Here is a 19,842-nt window from a genome sequence, read left to right on the forward strand (position 1 = left end):
CTTTGGGGAGCCTAGAAATCTAAGATGACTAACTCATTTTTAGTGGATGGTGGCTTCAAGTTTCTTGTTATTGTCTACTTAAAAGGTTTATTGTGAAGGTCACAGTATTTCTCTTGGGTAAGGGGTGAGAGTAAAGAGAGTGCTTGGAGGAATAAAATTGTTTCTTAAAAAATACCATGTTATAAATACATTATTTTGGAAAGGCTTTTTAATTTATTTATTTTGATTAAAAGGAACTCTAGTTCCAATGCTTCAGTGGAGATATTTGGGGATTCCTGCTTCATGTACTATTAAAAGGACCTCATGGAACTCTTTGGCTTGTTGGTTTGTTATTTTTCTTTAGATTCCTTTTTTGATTGAGTATACATGAGTCAGTGTTTGCTTTGCATTCACCAAATGTTGATGAATAGTGTATTAATTAGGATTAGGTTCAGCTGCTAGTAACAGGAAAAAAAATGGCAGTGACTTAGGGGAAAAAACATGTGCTTATTTCTCTCTGCCATGATACTCAGGGAGGAATGAAGTCCAGTGCTAAATGGAAACTCTGTTCCTCCTGGGACTTTCAGTTCCCCACTCCACCACCCCTAGACTAGAGTCCTCAACATCTTGATCTCCAGTGACAATGCATGAGGCAAGATGGAGGACGGATGAAGAAGAGAACAAAGGAGAGATGTTCTCTCAAGACAGGAGTCTTTAAGAAGGCAAAGAGACATTTCCACTTTTAGTCTAATGACTGGAACTTAATCAGTTGGCCACTTGTTATTGCTGAGTGACTGTGAAATGTAATCTTAATTCTGTGGGGTCCTGGCTTAATATTCTATTATGGAACAAAATGGGAGAACAGCTTTTAGGGTATAAATAGCATTCTCTTTCACAAGAGATTTCCCTGATATAGACACAGAATACAGCTGAGGGGATATAGGGAAGCCCTACCCCTTATGTCTCCAAGGAATACTTTGGAGAACATGGTATAATGCCAAACATACATGGAAATAGCTGCATGAAATGCAAAATAAGTAACCATTCTATTTGTTCTGTGACAATGTAAAGTTGCTAAATGTCATCAAGAGGGGAAAATACTAAGTCAAAGAAAGCTGTAAGCTCTTTGGTGTAATTCAACCAGTGAGTTTTAGTGAACCAGATTGATGTTCTTCACCCTTCCCCTAAATGTGTTTGTTTATATCAGGATTTTACATGATTATGTAGCTTTAAGCACAAATTCTGTACTCCTTCAGTAGTCCAAATTTTGACAATGGTAATTTGTGGTTTTATTTATGATACCTCTGATTATTTGAAAATAACATCAACGTATTTTTATTTGTTTCTCCCTTATAATATCTTAGTGCCTGTATCTCTCCTTCTGTCTTTATTCACACCTTTTGATCTAGTCTCTTCCACAACTAATACAGAAATTCTTATTCCATTTTGGATAAACTGGAGAAAGGTCATCAGTGGTTTCCCATTGTTGGGGAAAACAGCCAAAACAGCAGTAGGATAATCAGAACCATGGACAGCAACACATGCGGTTCATCTCCACCCCAATTCCATATTCCCGCAAGAGCTTTATTAATGTCTACAAATGTTGTGCTAACCCTGAGGCAGTAAAGATTCAAGTGAGAGAGTCTGAAAGGGGAGAACACTGGAGAAAAAGCTAGGGGTGGCCCACACAGCTGTGTACCCACTCCCCTTCCTACCCTCAACCTCCCATTGTCACCAACCAGAATAGTTTGTTCTCCTGAACTCTCTCAATCCTTAATTTCTAATATCTACCTCTATTACTATGGAAAATATAGACCAGGGACTTAAGATGGTATTCCATAATTTGTCCATACTAAATTTCTTCAACACCTTAGTGGTTTCAGCTTTGTTTTCAATTCAAGTGAATGAACAAGGCATAATTCAAATTATTTGACATATTGCCAGGATTAAGAGAAATGCCTAGACTCTGAAGTCACTTATGTTGCTCACCTAAAATGCAACTTGTTCTAATGATTCTGACTCATTCCTTCTTCACATTCATTCTTTATGTAGTGACACCAGAGTTCAAGTCCTTTATTTTGTAGATAATTAATTTAAACCCCCCCCAAAAATCATGTAAAAAGTTCAAGGTCACATGGAAAATTAACAGCATATTTGAACATGAATTCATTGTTTTCTGATCCCAGACCCATCACCACTCTGATCTACTCTAAAATAGCACTTCTTTGGGACATTAACATTAATCAGATATAAGGTGGCTATAAAACACATAGTTTGTGGTCACCCTAAAAAATTTTTAGCTCAACTACCTCTCAGACAGAGTACTCAAACACATCATGGCTTTAACTCTATTATTTCTTACTCTTCCACTTGGTACGTATTTATAGAACTCTTGAGTATCACATGCTACATATTCTGGGGAGCAACCTACTCCATCTGCTTGGGCTTTATAGCTGGATACTGATGAACCATGAATCAAAGGCATCCATGGAACTGCAAACTCTCACTCAGGTATACTGAGCCAGAGCCCAGTTTGAGAGCCCTGCCATGGGCTCTCTCATTGGATGCTTGCCTTGGCTAATGGTGATTAACAGGAAAGTGTAACTGTGTGTGCTCACCAAAACTGACCTAATAGAGACTTCTAAACGGAGAACTGACAAGACTCTGGGGTAGGCATAATTTCAGAAATAAAATGCAACAGCAGTTAAAACATAGCACAGTCACTTCATTCCACTTTTTAAAATTCAATGCAGTGCTCTGGGTGTATAGTTTGTTGTCTTATTTGATCCTCAATTTTGCTGTTTTTCCCATCTCTCACTGAGGACCATATCTAACCACATCCACCAAAATTCCTAAGAATGCTGAGTTGTCATACAGGAGTTTTACCTCACACTGGGGAGATATTAGTTGATAAGATCCACCTTGTTCAGATTTATTGCTTTAGCATATTTCATGCTAAAAATATTTTTTCTGCCATCTGCTAAGATTAGCACTCTAGTGGTATAATAAATTTACTCACCCTGTTTCTGTGATGTAGTTTGGAACCAACTTTATACTTTATTCGGCCTAATTGAAAATAGGATAAGATAAATGATGCACTTTGAATTTCTCTCAGACATACCATTGTTCATTACTTCAACAGAAGATGAGTACATGTGATTGTAATTTTAGTGCTTCAGTAAAACAAAAGTTCCCATGGCAAAAATACAGCATTAGCCATTGTCATCATCCAGTGGGTCTTATAAAAAATATTTGATGTTGTTTTGCCCTCAAATGAAATATCGTGTTTCATTTAAATACAAAACTGGTGGCCATCTTTCCAAAATATGTTATGAAAAGAAATATATTTCATGGAAATATGGGACTTGGTATTCATCTACATCTGAGGCTCAAACTTAAGGCCAAATTTAGAATCTGATATATTTGTGGCTTAGTAGGACATGTGGATTTCCTTCTCTGATTTAGTCTTCTGCTTAAGCTTAAGTTGTTTTGGCCATTTTGAAGGAGAAGAAGAATATGTAAGGGGTTTATTATGTGATGGACCCATACCCTTGTGTAGTTTTCTCCAACTTTGATCCTGGGTTTGACCATGAGACTTGCTTTGGCCCAGGGAACAGCAGCAAATGTGATGCAAGTGGAAGCTTTAAAAGTGCTTGAAGACTGGGACTTGGAACACAGTTGCCACAATAAGAAGTAGTGGCTAGCCTGCTTGAGACAGGTGGCCAAGCTGACAGACACTAACCCTTAGACATGTGAATGAGGCCATCTTAGATTATCCAGCCATTGTTGAGCTACCAGATAACTATACTTGCATGCGTGACCCCTGGTAAGACTAGCAGAAAAGCTGTCTAATGGAATTCAGTCTAACTTACTAACCCACAGAGTCATAAGGAAGTAAAATTTTTGCTTTTTAATTTTTTTATTATTTTTTATTAACATATAATGTATTATTTGTTTCAGGGGTACAGGTCTGTGATTCATCAGTCTTACACAATTCACAGTGCTCACCATAGCACATACCCTCCCCAGTGTCCATCACCCAGCCACCCCATCCCTCTCACCCCCCTCCACTCCAACAACCCTCAGTTTATTTCCTGAGATTAAGAGTTTTTATGGTTTGTCCTCCTCTCTGGTTTCATCTTGTTTTGTTTTTTCCTCTCTTCCCCTGTGATCCCCTGCCTTGTTTCTCAAATTCCACATATCAGTGAGATTATTTGATAATTGTCTTTCTCTGATTGACTTATTTAATTTAGCATAATACCCTCTAGTTCCATCCACATCATTGCAAATGTTTGCTTTTTTATTTTGATTTAAATTTCCCTTTTAATTTTTAAAATTGTGATAAAATGCACATGAAATTGTTTTTGATTTTAATCCACAATTTTCTGAAGTGGTTTGTTATGCAGTAACAAATAACTGATAGAATACATAAACCTCTTCTACCACCAATAAACATAGAACTTTATGAGTAGGATTGAGAATGATGGACAGACTCTTAATCTGGATTAAGCCAAAGTTATGGCTGGGTGGAAGTTTCTAAGGAGACTATGAGAAATGTACTAAAGGTCAGGATAAGGGGAAAAAAAAAGAAAACCATACTATCTATTACTGTTTATAAGCTTTATGTACCTCACTTTTCTCTTCTGTAAAATGGGCATAGTAAGGATACCTTCTGATGAGGACTAATCCACATAAAGCACTCAAAACAGGGCTTGGTATAGAGTAAGCATGCAATAAATATGAACTGTTATCATCTTTACATAAAATATTAACATGTGTTTGGGCAAGTTAAAGAAAAGTCTCCTTACAGCCATGATAGTAGTGACTCATGAAGTCAAAACACAATAAACAGGGGTGGTTAAGACTTTGTGATTCTAGATTAGTTCACAAGTGATGGGCATGTCATGGCCCAGCTGCAGAGAGCTGTCTGCAGATTGGCTACGGGGCCCTTTCCAAATGTCTCTATAGGAAAGTTAGTTTTAAATCAAGTTAACACTGAAGCCTGCATGACGTTTTCACAAGAAACTGTTTACTCCCAAATTACCAGTTTGACCTGTCTCTATACCCTCAGAAATCAGAAAAGAAAAATAGCACATAATGTAATAGAAATACCTCCATACAGTCCTATTTCCCATGCCTGACCATTTCTGTAGTGTAGAAAGATCTGTCGAATGATTAATATGATGTTATGTAGAATTCTTTAAAACATATAAAAATCTAGGTATTTATTTTTTTGCCTCTTAACATTACAGTTTGATGACAAGGTGATTGCAGGAGTCTATATTTGAGCATGAGTCTGTGAGCATAGGCATACTCAGTGTGTGAAGAAGGCTTCCTCCACATTTCACTGGACATGATGTATTTATTTGCTAAAGGTATAATTTGTATATTGTGGTCTGAGTTTGAATCATGGATGTGTTTAAGAGAAGGAAAATGTTGCCCTGATTCTCTGACCAGAGCCTTGAGACTCTATTGAAATGTCACAGTGCTTGGTGAATCTTTCCTTTTTCCCTCTTCCTTTCCCTTCCCCCCTCCCTTCCTGCCTTCTCCCTTCTTACCTTCCTTCCTCACTCCCTCCCTTCCTTCCTTCCTTCTTACCTTCCTTCCTTCCATCTTTCCTCTCTTCCTTCTTTCTTCTATTTTGCAGGTATGCTTGACTGGGAGAGACGAGTATATGTTTATTAGAATGTTATTCTGTACTGTTTCTGACTTTCTCAGTCACTAAAAAGTGAAAGCAACATCTTTAGCCTTTCTATGCCTCTTCTTATCTCTATAATCTCGGAAACCTTCATAGGAGTGAGGTAGAAGACCAAAACTGTTATTTGTTTGTAAAGCAGTATATCATGGCAGTCAAGAGCCTGGTCCAGAGGTCTGGAAAATCTGAGTTCAAATCCACACCCCATGCTTTCTAGGAGTCTGACATTGGGCAGACTAATTAGTCTCTGAGGCTCAGTCTACCACCTGTGAAAATAAGGTTAATAATTGCCACTCCAAAGAGTGGTTGAGATGATTAGATGATTTTGTATAGGCAACATGAATGGTACATAAATAGTGGCCAATGAATGATGAGGATGCTGTTGATCATTTCATTTAATAGAATGTGCTGGGCTGTGTCATGAAAATTTGCAACCACCCACTCTGTCCACCGACTCTATACCACTTATGACTAACTGGAGTAAGGCAGCTAATCAAGGATAGGGTTAAGGCCATGTCCGCACATCAGCACAGACCTTACAGATGGCTAAACTCAAACTCATTGTCACAGTTGCTGTCACTCTAACATCCTCCTCTCACCCATCCACAGGCCACATCTACACTTTCAACCTGTAGCTTATTTAAAATGAAGAACAGCAGAAGCAACGTTTAGAATCATCATGACATGTTATAGAGAAAACCCTAGAGATGATTAGTCTAACCTGCTCATTTTTCAAACTTGTGCTGTCTATTATGGTAGCCACTAGCTACATGTGGCTATTGAGTAATTAGAATGTGACTAATCTGAATTGAAATGTACCATAAGTATAAAATACACACTAGATTTTGAAGACTTAGTACAAAAATAAATTTAAAATATTACGTTAATAATTTGAAATTGATTACACATTGAATGATTATATTTTATACATATTATATTTAAAAAGCTATTAAAAGGGGCACCTGGCTGGTTCAGTTGATGGAGCATGTGACTCTTTATCTCAGGGTTGTAAGTTTGAGCCCCACATTGGTTATAGAGATGGCTTAAAAATAAAATCTTTTAAAAAAATGTTTCTAAAAAGATATTAAAATGAATTTTCCGTTTTAAAGGCTTTTTTAAAAAATGTGACTACTAGACAATTTAAAATTACATATGGGTTCACATTTCTGGTTCACATTATGTCTTTATTGGGCAGCACTGTTTCAAACAAAGCAAATTAGGCATATAGACATGAAGTGACTTGCCCAGGACAGCTCAGCTTTCATCGGCAGGACACAGATGTGATTCCAGATCGCCGAGCTTATAGTGATTTCTCTCTCATCACGCAACCTTCTTTGGCTAACAATCTTTTTCTTTTTTTTTTAGACTGTAGAAAGGGTCTCTGATGGTGCCTGGGTCCCTGAAAACTGAGGCTTCTTTGAGAAGTACTGCAGCACCTCCTGTGACTGGCTGTGCTTTTTTGTTGCTGTTGCACTGCCTGGGAGACTGTGCTGCTGTTATCCATTTCTTGCGTCGGTTACAGCAATTGGTATTGTATCTAAAACAATTGCTGTTATTAACAGGTTAAGCTGCTGGGATGTTAAAATAAAGGCTGCCCAGCTTTAGTGCATTTCGTTGTAATCATCTCCCAGATGCCTTGTCAGAAATCAATTCAAGTTCAAAACTGGCTGGAATTGGGAGGTCAAGGCTTTGGCAGACTAAATATTTTATCTTCTGCTCATGTCTGGAGCTTTTAAAGATGTGGACTGGGGGCTCTTTTCTCATACCCCATCTGGACAAAGATGATTGGCTTTGCCTTTTTGCCCAGGTTAGGACAAGGTTAAAATCAATTATAATCAATTATTAAGAGTCTTCTGTGGCTGCTTTCCTTATAGGGGGATTTTAAAAGTTTCTCAGTTCTGAAACATGCATATCTTAGTTGCTGCTGGAGATGTTGTTATTCTAGAATGTCAGATATAGATGTTATCAGCATCAGGAGTAAATACGCAGAATTTCTACTTCCCATTTCCTTGATACCTATGTTTCAGGACAATGAGAAAAACCTAAAAAAGCTTAGATAATCATCACGGCTGCACCAAGTTGAAAAATCTTGTTACCTTCTTATATGTGTTAGACAACTAGAGCTATTTATAATTTGGTCACACTGTCAAATTATTTCCTAGGAATTTATTGAGAGGCTCTCTGCAGTTCTTATGTGATCATTGCAGTGTAAATGCACACGTAACTGCTCAATCTAAGGTAGATTGAAAGAATCATAGATTTCTAATTCCATAGTAATTTTGAGACAAGCTAGATCCAGCCCTACATTTTATGATAAGAAAACTGAGGCTCAGAGAATTCAAATGACTTCCCCAATTCTTACAGCTATCCAAAGGGAAAATTGTATCTCCTTGTTCCTAAATGCACATGTGGTCCCTAAACATCCAAATGAATCTTTTCCTTTTATACAGTACTTTCATATACTAATAATTTTCTTCACAATGATTTAAGAAGAAAACCTATTCATACAAAATGAATATCATTCTGAACCTTAGACCAAAACATGAACTCAATAAACAGAATATAATTTTAAAGTGTTCTCAAAAGGTCACTTAGCTTTATCCTTCATCTCATTTTCCATGAATGGAAATCCCTGTACTTTCAGGTTTCATCCAGACGCAGTAGCTGAGGGTTCAAAGTGCTGCCCCCCCGTTCCTTTTTAGTCAGAGTCTATATAGAAGGAGAAATCTAGAAAATATACCAGAATTTTTCTAAAGGCATGTCCAGTACCAGCTATTGAATGGAGAGCATGGACTACATGCTGAATTTGTCTAGGATGAGCCCATAGTATTGGCAAATACTAGTACATGTTTTCATAGCAAGATCTTCATCTATACCTTAAAAAAAAAACCCACAATATCCCTAATTTGAGAAAAGAAAACACATGTAATTGGGGGAGTAACCCTTTGAATTTTAATACTTGTTTATCTTTCCATCATCACATACTTAACCATCCCCAAGCTCATGTTGGCAGTAGAACCAAGATGTGGTATATGTAAAGCTTTTACAAAATTAAAATTCTAAAGCCCCAGTCATAATAATTGTGTAGAAATCAATGAAACACAATGTAGTATTCGGTAAGATCACAGTCTGGGCCCAGACAGGCCTGGTTTTATGCCTGGTTCCACCACTACTAGCTATTTGGCCATGGACATGTTATTTACTGTGCTTAACTTCAAATTTTTCATGTGGAAAATGGGGATACTAATTATGTTAACCTCAGGGAGTTGTTTGAGGATTAAATGAAAAAAATGTCTATAAAACACTTATCACAAATCTTGGAGTATAGTATAGCAAGCTCCAATAAATCTTAACCATAATAATGGTAACAAATAATAATCATTATCATTGATAATGGTAACAGCAGCAGCAACCACATTGATAGTATGTATATTCTCTATTTCTAGCATTGCATTATTTTCTTTTGGATCTATATGTGCACATATGGGATAGAATTGCCTCAATGTTCAGATCAAAAGTTCTGGATTAATTTTTCACCTTGGTTTATTTCACAGCAGCACAATTCACATACTGAACCCTTCAAACCTTTCTCTGTGTTGAAGGATCATACTGTTCATTTGGATCATTGGTTACATTCTAAGAACAGTTTATTCACTGCATATGCAGGGACAACCTGATTCTGATATTCCAAGTGCTAATTAATTGGTAGAACTTTTTTTACTCTTTCTTTCTGTGTTAAATCTAAGTTTATAGCACATTGTATTAGAACAAGCTTTCAAAACCTTTGAAACCCAGTGGATGGCACAATGCAGTGCAGAAGATGTAAGGGTTATGGAGTAAGACGGACTAGAAAGTTTTGCCACTCACTGGTTGTGTCTCAGGCAAGTCAGTTTACCTGTCTGAACCTCTGGTTTCTCATTTTTAAAATGGAGAGAATAGAACTTACTTTCTGTGATCACTTTGAGTGTTAAAATTAATATAATGCAAGTAAAACTCTTAGCACAATGCTTGTTGCATGTTAAGTGATTCATAAGTGGTAACTACCATTTTTATTTTGTGTATTCATGCAACTCATAAACTATGGTATTTATTTCAGGGCAGTGAATAAATGTTTAAATTATATCCATTCATAGTGTCCATCAAAAAATATTGATTAATTGATAACTTATATGTACCTTATATGTACTAGACATTCTGCTAGACCTGGAGGGAAATAGTAAGCAAGAGAAATAGCCTTAAAGAATGAATGGTAGGGCATGAGGCATCGTGAAAAAGAACAAGTAAACAAGTGATCTCAGTAAATTACATTATAGTTTTATTGCCTATCAGTTCTCATTGGGCTTGGTAGCCAATTTGGCTTGTCTTATTGTAGCTATCAGCTCAGAAGACCACCAGTTTGGAATCATGCTTTGCTTTGATGTTGTGCAGGCCCTTGCCCTTATGTTATGTTTACATAACTCCTCCATCCAAACATCTCAAGCATTTAAAATTGGATCAGGAACCTAGTGTATAACTTCCTAGCTGAGAAGAAAAACCAAAAATATACTCTACCTGCTAGAGTGTTGACATAGCAACAGATAAAGAAGCTCAAGAAAACTACTCTCCATTCTCAAAGGTACCCTGTGATGTCCTGTTCTTTATTTTTCTTTGCCTGGGTATAGTTTCTTCTTAATTGGTTTTGCACCTGATAAGATGAACATTGAGCATTTGCAGTATGTTTGTCATCTGTTGCCAATTACAAGCCACAGATCACCAGCAGGGCCTGCCATTCTTGCATTCAGCACCAGCCTTCCCCCATTCTATTTGGATCTACTGGCTTAGTACCAGGCATGGAAGCATGGGAAGGAATAATGGAGAATGAATAATCCTGATTAGGTTTCTTGGAGCAGAAAGTGTTTTGAAGAAACAAGTACTCCAGAAGACCCCCATTTCCTTCACCTTTGTAAAAGGAATGCCCTATGTTTTAAATAATGATTCATGTGGTATGCAGCATATTTGAAGAGTAAATGCAGAGATGAAAGCTTCTATTTATTTTATACAGTGAAAATAGAAATCTGGAAACAGCATCTGCTTCTCATTCAAATGTATTTTTTCTAATTATTTAGATGTATAGAGGCATCAAGCCAGGTTTCAATCAACAACAAAGGTCTTGTGTTATCTAAATAAAACCTCATTCCTGAAGCCACTGGTCATAACACTTAAAATAGCTTAAAGATCTCAATATGGCTTTCAGTGCAGATAATTATAAAGCCTCGGTCATGAGCAATATTATTTTTGTTTTTGCTTTTTAAATCAAGTCCAAAGGTGTGGACAAATAGTGATAGAACTATATTTTCTGATACTTAAAAACACCAGGTAATTTAACCTTGGTTCTAAGTCACTTACCTTTTGAAGACTAAACTTTGGAATCATGACTTCTGTCTCGTTTGTGATGGAGAAGGATAAAGACCCTTCTGTGTCTTGAGATGATTTGATAATATAGACTAATTATTGGAAACACATGCAAGAAGGTAGTGCCTCAAATAGTAACTGATACAATTATGATTCCCTCAAATCCATGACTCAGAAAATAGAAGAGTCTACAATAAAGAAACTGTTTTATTCAGAACCACTGTAGCTATTCACAGTTACACACAGGCTAATAGAAACATCGTAATTTTGGAGAGAAATGAATTAGAAATTTTGAGGAAAAGGGCCCTTAGAACCAACAAGTTCTCTCAACAGTGGGTGTGGGTGAATGTGGGAGCCCAGCCAGTGTGGTAGATCTGTAGCTTCTGGACGAATCTGTGCTATGTAGATGACTCCCTAGCCAAAATGAAGATAAAAGCAAAGGAGAGCCTAAATGAAGAAGGAGAGAGCTATCACTGATTGCTTTAGAAACGGTATTTGCTAGGCAATGTGAAAAAATGAAGTAACCCCTTCCTCCATGAGGACAAGGCTTCTAAAGGTGCTTCTCTGCACAGCTCTGACTGCAGACTGGCTCTTAAGAGGGGTCAGTCAGCTGTCTCCTAATTACTCTCAGTAGGGCTAGAGGCTGAAAAGATGTTGATTTGGGGAAAATTGTCTTTTATATTGCCTTTTAGATAATTTTTCAGTATGTTTGTAAATGTAAATTGAAAAGTTTTGTTTTTTTATGTGTTTTTTTTTTTTTTTTAAAAAACCTTCTATTTCTCTCTGGCTTGCCCACCATACATACCTATTTCAGTCTTGTTTTACTAGCTCCCCAACCTACTGCACTCATGACCCCCCTGATATATGATAATTGAATTTAGGGCAAGGGTCTACATTTTTATATTTTTATATGATTTATAATCTGCCTAATTTCAAAAAGGATTTGAGGTAGCAAGAATAAATGACACTGGGAGTTACACTGATATTTTTACTCTGCATTTGGCCCATATTCCTTTAGACTGCATACATTTCCATAACTCTGAGCAAGGATCATATCTGGATGACCTTTAGTCCAGAGTAAAATTCACAGAATTGCAGAAGGTAGAAAATGAATTCCTTAGTATTTACAAAATTACCAGAGGCAGATCTGAATGATTTAAATATTCTGCCCCAGTCTCTGTAGTGGTTCTATTAATTATACTGTTTTGTACTTATGACAAGTTTCCTGTGGGGGTGGGAGGAGAGGATGAGATTTAAATTACCTCTTGGATTGCTGTGTGACTTTGAGCAAATCACTGACCACTCTGAGCTCTAGATTCTCCATCTGTTAAATGGGGATAATAAACCAACAGCATCTTTATGATATGGTTGTTGTGAGGATCAAATGAGATAATGTATATGTAAGAGCTTAGTAAACAATAAGTCACTATGTATTATGCAGTCAGTGTGGGTGAATGCTTTATTTACTTCAATCTCAGCTTCATACAGTGAGAGAGACCAGGCCCTAGCTCTCTGGGATGCTCTGTGAAAAGTGCCTCATTGTGTTTGGGCTTTATTTATTGAATGCATTTGAATGAGCGATCATTCTAAGAGCAGAGAGTCATTCAATTTGATTTCACAATGGGGTGATGGGTGAGGCTGGAAACTACATTCTCAAATGCATTATCCAGAACACAGGAAACAAAACCACTTTTTAAAAGTGACTCATCTTTAATATCTCATAGCAGTTTTGAAATACTTCATTCATTCATTTTTATAGCAAACTCTTAATTGAGAATGTCATAAACTGCTTTGCAGAGAGAGGCAATCATGACCTGGGAAATTAAGTGGAGTAATTTACAAATAGGCTTTTGTCTGGCTGGAGATTTTAGCTTATTCACAGTTTGCCTTTAGGTTATCTTAGCAACACACGCTCCCTTTTCCACACCCTATCGGCAGTATGTATTTTGGGTGCCCAATATATGCTGAAAATGAAAACAACAACAATAACAACGACAACAAAACAGTTCCCATATGTTGCTTTCTCCTGGCCTGCATTACAAAGTCCTTCTGACCCTTTATTCTCAAAAACAAACACTAATCACTGTCATCGTTCTTCAAGACCCTTCATCTTTTCACCTCATCTTTCTACTGTCTATCCAACTACATGGGGCATACAAATATGTTATGAGTGAATGAACTCTGGGCCCATTTCCAGCCCTACTCCCTGAAACCAACCTTGACCCAAGTCAAAAGTGAGTTCACTCTTTTCTTGATTTCTTTACAACTCACAGTCTCTATAATTTGGCACTTTAGGAAATATATTCTTTTTTCCTTGTTTTAAAAAATATCTTGTTCTTCCTCCTCCCCACCTCAACTCCATTACAAGTTAAATGATGAATACAGTCTCCTAAGTCTGATGCGCTTGGATGATCCCCTAGTTCCGCCATTTACGAGTTGTGGCACCTGGCGCAGCTTGGGGATGATAAAAATAATTACTTCACAGGGTTGTTGGAAGAAAGAAAAGAGCTTATATGAAGCATAAAGCACATAATATGAGCTCATTAAATCTTGTTCAAAGATTAATTCATTGATTCTTCTCTAGACAAACCTTCCTCTTTGAGAGGAGGAAGAGAAAACTTTTTTTTTTTTTTAATAACCAACGATTCATTTCCCCAACTTACCCCCCCCACCAAACTCTTGACCCTTTAAACTATTGGAGATCCTGTGAACTTTACCTAATTTCAGTCTTGCAGCTTTATCAAATGTTCATTGGTTTCAGTTCATTCCTTTTAACAAACATTAGTTGAGCTCCTATTATGTGCCAGATATTGTGCTTAGTGAGATCAAGAAAATGTTAAATACAAAATCCCTGTCTTCAGATTAGTGAAATACTTTTTAAAGCCATGGATTCATATGGTACTCCTCCCTCCTTCCCCCATATACATATGCTCTCTTAAAAACTAAGCTTGGGAAAGGAGGGAAGAAAGTATCTATGGAGAGAACCCAGTGGATTATAGCTTTCTAGGTCACGTTCAACAGGCTAAACATCTAGGATACTGTTTGTGTAAGATACAAGCCATACCCTACATTTCATCCTCTGGCTATTGTGCTTATTTTTATGTATAGTCACTATACCTTACCTGTTATCTTTTGAGCCTCTTTGCTCAAAATTTGGGGTTCAAAATTTTAACTCATAATTTCCAGTTTTCTGATTTTATATTTCCACATGAAATCCATTTGGTCATAAAACAGTTGATTCAAAAGCAATCATTAGCTAGCCTAACAACATTAATAGTCCACTACCAAGATTCCTGACCAATTTATTTTTTTAAAGGACAGAATATTCATGTAATTTTTAACTAGGTTAGAGCAGCTTATTTAGACTGAAAAGATGAGGGAAAAAAAACACACAAAAAGACTGCACTGATGCTGTCAAAGCCTCAGTAATTGTCCATCTCTCTCACTTGCAGTAACAAATAGCCAACAGATTATCACTGACTTTGGTAGATTCATAGAATTTGCAAGTTGATGGGGCGCCTGGGTGGCTCAGTTGGTTGAGCGACTGCCTTCGGCTCAGGTCATGATCCTGGAGTCCCTGGATCGAGTCCCGCATCGGGCTCCCTGCTCGGCGAGGAGCCTGCTTCTCCCTCTAACCCTCTCCCCTCTCATGTACTCTCTCTCTCTCTCATTCTTGCTCTCTCAAATAAATAAATAAATCTTTAAAAAAAAAAAGAATTTGCAAGTTGAGAAATAGTTATCTGGTCACCTATTCTTCATATTGCAGTGAATAGGCCAGCAGCATCAGCAGAACTCGGGAGCTTGTTAAGAATGCAAAATCTCAGATCTACTCCAGACCAACAAAATCAGAATACGTATTTTAACAGAATCCTCAGATGATTTCTTAAGCCATTCAGAGTTCTTGAAGTGCCACTCCAAGCCACCTCCACCCCTTTTTTAAGAGATGAGAAAGTTCAAACTGAGAGTTAGTGCAGGCTAAAACTAGAGTCTCAGTCTCCTGATTCCAAGTTCAAAGTTCTCTTTTGTACTCAGGGCTACCTCAGTGGCTCTCTCACTCTTAACAGTGAAAGTAGGAGGCTATTGCCCACTTATTCACTGTAGGTCTGGCCTCATCTTGCCTTACTTTCCTGGCTGATGATTGGTGGTCTAGAAAAGTAAACTTCAAGATCAGGGAATGACTTTCCTTTCACCCTGATTTTTCTTGTGCAGGAAGCCATTTGGCATATCATCCCATATTGCATAAGCCTCCTAAATAACAATGAACCCTTAATGAGGCCAGAACTCTTTTTATTGTCATTAACGTTTGTCAGCATCTATGAGAGGAATTTTACCATCTGACATCTTTCCCCAACTCACAGCTCATGATTGTGTGTCGTACATCTCCACTCATATAAGGAGGATTGAAAAGGCTGAGCCAAACCCTGTTAACAAAAGAGTCCCCTGAAGGGCTATAATATTGCTCAGTGGTAATATCATCCCTATGCATTTTATCTTGTACATGAAATCTGGGCTAATTATCATTTTCTCCTACAGTACATTTTAGACCATTGTGTTTTTGTGTCCCTGCCTAGTTCATTAAGCAGGGTTTTACAACTCCTCCAGTAACAGGATTGCTATTGACACTTTCATTAGACCCATAATTCAAATGCTTGTCTGCCTTCCAAATGGAAGCCTCTCAGTCCAGAACCACAATCTGGCCACCGACCGTATGTTGGCTTTTAGAACTGTCATAAACTCATCATCACATTCAAGTTCTTGAAGGGTCAAAATCTGCTTTCTTGGTGAACTGTCTCCATCCAACAAACAGTCAACGTGTTCTCCAAGAATAGTCAGCCAAGCTTTTTCTGTCGCACTCTGAAAACTCTTCCAGACAGTTCTCAGTATAGTGCAACTATAACACAAATAATCGTTGCCTGTATTTAAATATTAATTCCCTGCTTCCTTCACTCATTCGTTCACTCACTCATTCCTTCTGTTATTTCATCATTTGAGATCAATATACCCAATATTATAGCAGATATTGTGATGATTTAAAGATGAAGATGGTCTCTGCCTTGGAGTATCTTATAGTCTAATAGATGTGTGTAAGTGGAATGTGAAAAATTTCACCACTAGGTTGCAAGCAATTGGAATGGCTATAATTGTAGATTGCTGTGCTCTGGCTGTTATCAATACTGTTTTTTCATCAGTGGTTGAAATGGAAATAGCCTCAACCAGCCTAGGTTAAACTGCTTATATGTATGAAATATATCACAGACTATAACTTAGAAACGGATGAAGTAGAATGCACAGAAATGATTCCAATGGGCAATAGAGACAAAGTGGGGCTGGATCAGAGATAGCCAGTGCTCTGATAATCATGAAAAACAGTTTGTTTTTTTATTGGTGTTTTCTTTTTCTCTCTGACAAGGTTTAAGAAAAGGTCCAATACAAATATTTGATTTAATTGACAATAAAGCTTTCTATGAGTGTCTACTAGACAATGAAAATTTCTGCTTTTAATGTTTGAAGAAGTAACTTATCTTGGGCCTTTGTGAAGAAGCAGGGACTCTGAACAGACCTATGTAACTTCAGTGTGCAATTGAGGTTTTCAACTTTTACAAATTGTTTTTAGCTATTTAATTGAACATACAATTGTAGAACATATATTTCAAGGTACAGTTAATTGTGTTTGATTTAAAAGGCTGCTGTTTGAGTACTTTGCTTTTGCTTTTCGACCAATCAAACTTGTTTGGGGCAATTTTTATCTTTATCATGTCTTTGCCTTTAAGAAGGAAAGAAAGAGAGGAATAAATGGAAAAGACAAAAGTATAGTCTTGTACCATTTCTTCACATCCTTTTTTGTTTCTTAGCCTTATGTAAGAATACACTTTAGATTACCTTCCTCCAACCAAACCCATAGCTGGGACTCCTGAAAAAGAAAGGTTCTCTGCTGGAATGGACTCAGACTATTAACCAGAAGAAGGGTGTGAAGCTGGTGTCTATTGCTGATCAGGATAATATGGCTTCATTTTGCAGTAATACAGCTGTGGTGGTGGAAAATGACTTCAGCATTTTTCCCAGTGCATTTCATTCCACTGCATGTGCCTTCGTAAACATGTCCAATCGCGTGATGGAGATCAACGACAATGTAGGGTTTAGAAATTGTTGCTTAGAAATCACACTCACTTAAATACCTGAATCTGTCCATCAGCCATGCCATAGCTTATTGCAAGCTTGTGCAGAAGAGTGATTTGCAATCTCCTTGCTTTTCATTTCAAGTAGCATCACTCACTTTAAGCCAGATATTCAGGCCTCTTCAGAAGCTTCCAGGGTGAAGGACAAGTAAGAAGAAGCTTATCAAATCTTTCACATCTGGGTCTAACTATACCTATTGCATCAAACTTGTTACATCTTTCCCTGATATTTTATTTTAAAATCACACATTCTTCCTTCGATGTGATTAATAATGAGGATTTTGCCACATAGTTTCACAATCCCAATGGCTCTTTTTTGGTTTTGCACATTTAATTGGTCACTCCCCAGGTTAAAAGCGGGGCCAAAATGACTGGGGTTAAAGGAGAGGATGTTTTGCAAGTTCTTCTCCCTCATCTTTTATAAGCTCAGGTTGTATAACTAAATTCTGGTGTTTTCTTTTTTTTTTTCTTTTTCACTCACAGGGACTTACCAATTTGGCCTTCTTCCAGAGCTGAAAACTGATTACAAATATGAAACAGATTTCACTACTGGACTTGAATGCCATATAAAAAAACAACAGGATCTTCAGAATAATTGAAAAAGAGCCTCACCAAAGAATAGATAGAATGTGAATGGCAAGGTATCAAGGAGGTAAGAGGTAAATTTCTAATAAAAACATGTTTGTTATGTGGTCAGGTATATACAAATTATGCTTCTAGGCTAAAGGTAGCATTCTTTTTCAGGGCAGGGAGGATCATTTCTAATTAAAAAAACATACCAGATGATCCACTTTCTTTTTTCTCTGAGTCCATCTAGCTATTAATTATAGAAATATTGTGGAATGCTAGATTCTTTCTAAGGACATCATTTTAGAGGAGCAGTATGCTTAGTAAAGGGAACATCCTCCACAAAAAAATACTCCCAGAGACGTTTACCAATTTCTTGTGCTTCAGAAACTGTGGCGTGCCATCTTGAAAACCTATCTCCAGGATGACAAGGGATCAAATTAGGGGCAAAGGGCAATAAAGCTCTTAAACCTTGTTTATCTTGATGTTGGGAGAAAGAAAAAAAAAGAAAGAAAATAAAAGGAAGGAAGGGAAAGGAGAAAAAGTACAGCAGGCTCTCAAGAATATACAAAAGTCATCTGGGGTAGGCATCTGCATTCTGCCTTTTTAATTTTTTCCAGTTGTAAAAAAGGAGGGAAGGAATATATAGATATAGATAGATGTATATATATATAGATAGATAGATATAGATATATAGATATAGATATAGATATATATATAATGTGTGGTCTTAGATTTTTCTCTCATCTGGCCTATTAAGTAGTTTAATGGCATCATCTATTCTGTCCTGCCAGGAAGCATCTATAAGTTGCCAGATTCCTTTCTTGGGCTTTTATTTTGAAACAGAATCTAAAGAATGGGGCAAGGATAGAAAGGAAAAAAAGCCATGGTGCCCCATGGAAAAGTGGTGAGCTTGGGACATAGCTATGAAGGCATTCAGTCCCCCCAGAGAAAAAGGGCAGCAGTTGGGGTGGATGCCTGAGGTGGGCATGTGAAAGACTGTACTGAGCAAGAATATAACATGAGGATTTGAGGAGGTGGTGGAAGTGATTTTGAGAGGAATGATGGAGATTGGACAGTGAGCATGTGAGCTCCCAGAGTGAACTATTTGATAGGCTCAAAGTATTAGAAAATGAGAGAAGGTGTGAGATGTAAATAGAAATTGCTATGGGCTGTATTCTTGGATCTCCGTTTCCTCAATGAATGAGTAACAGGTGGTATCCCCTAATTTTAAATAAAATGTCACTTTGGGTCTGAACACATGGCTGCAACCTTCATTTTATTCATAAAGCAAATATTCCCCTGGGCACTTTGGCAATGGGATTTCTTTTAAAATAAATCATAGTGTCTTCTCAATGCCCAAGCTTCAGCTTAACTACCAGATTTCCCATTCTCTTAATATGGCCAACTTTGTAAAGAGCAAACATGAGAAACTGGTGTTTAGTCTAGTTAGTGGAACCACTAACTAGTTGAATGAACTCTAGTTGTTCATCCTAGGTAAAGATGTGCACTAGTTATGAACATAGGACTTTGGAGTCATACAGATTTTACACAAGTTACTTAATCTTCATTCAGCATTATTTCTCATATCTATAATGTTGGGACATTAGAAGAATCTCCGTCATTGGCCTTTTTAATGAGATAATGTATGTGAAGCTTCACAGTGATGAGTTGAATCAATATCAGTCACTATTGTTAGAGTTGCTATTATTATTCTCAGGGTGGTGATGTTACTAATCCCTTGTCCTCAGTTTCCTCATCTTTAACATGGGAGGATAAGATAAAATTTTCTCAATGCTCCTTTCTAGTTCTAGAAATCATTTCTGTGATTCCTCAGGAACACCAACCACAAGAAACAGCTAATGGTCAATGAGACAACTCTTTCACCCTAAATCTCTTAGAAATGTTTAACTTCTTTTAAAATGCCACATTCTTGAGAGGGCCCAAGGTTTCACTTAACATGTGCTTTAGCAGCTTCAGGATCTTGTTCAGTACTGCTTGCACACTTACTGAGTAAGAAGAAAAGAGCTGTAG

At 37.3% G+C, this 19,842-nt stretch overlaps 1 long non-coding RNA gene across 4 annotated transcripts in view; it reads left to right on the forward strand.

Annotated features, from left to right (window-relative positions):
• Positions 1 to 19,842, forward strand: part of LOC115938625 (uncharacterized) — a 547,961-nt gene that overhangs the window by 350,418 nt on the left and 177,701 nt on the right. For all 4 annotated transcript variants that reach the window (XR_014149294.1, XR_014149295.1, XR_014149293.1 and 1 more), the window contains one exon: positions 17,725 to 17,893. This is a non-coding gene — a long non-coding RNA (uncharacterized LOC115938625). The remainder of the gene's footprint in view (positions 1 to 17,724; positions 17,894 to 19,842) is intronic.

Source organism: Leptonychotes weddellii, chromosome 10 (genome assembly GCF_054177405.1).
Source record: "Leptonychotes weddellii isolate Sample4059 chromosome 10, ASM5417740v2, whole genome shotgun sequence".
NCBI classification, from domain to species: Eukaryota; Metazoa; Chordata; class Mammalia; order Carnivora; family Phocidae; genus Leptonychotes; species Leptonychotes weddellii.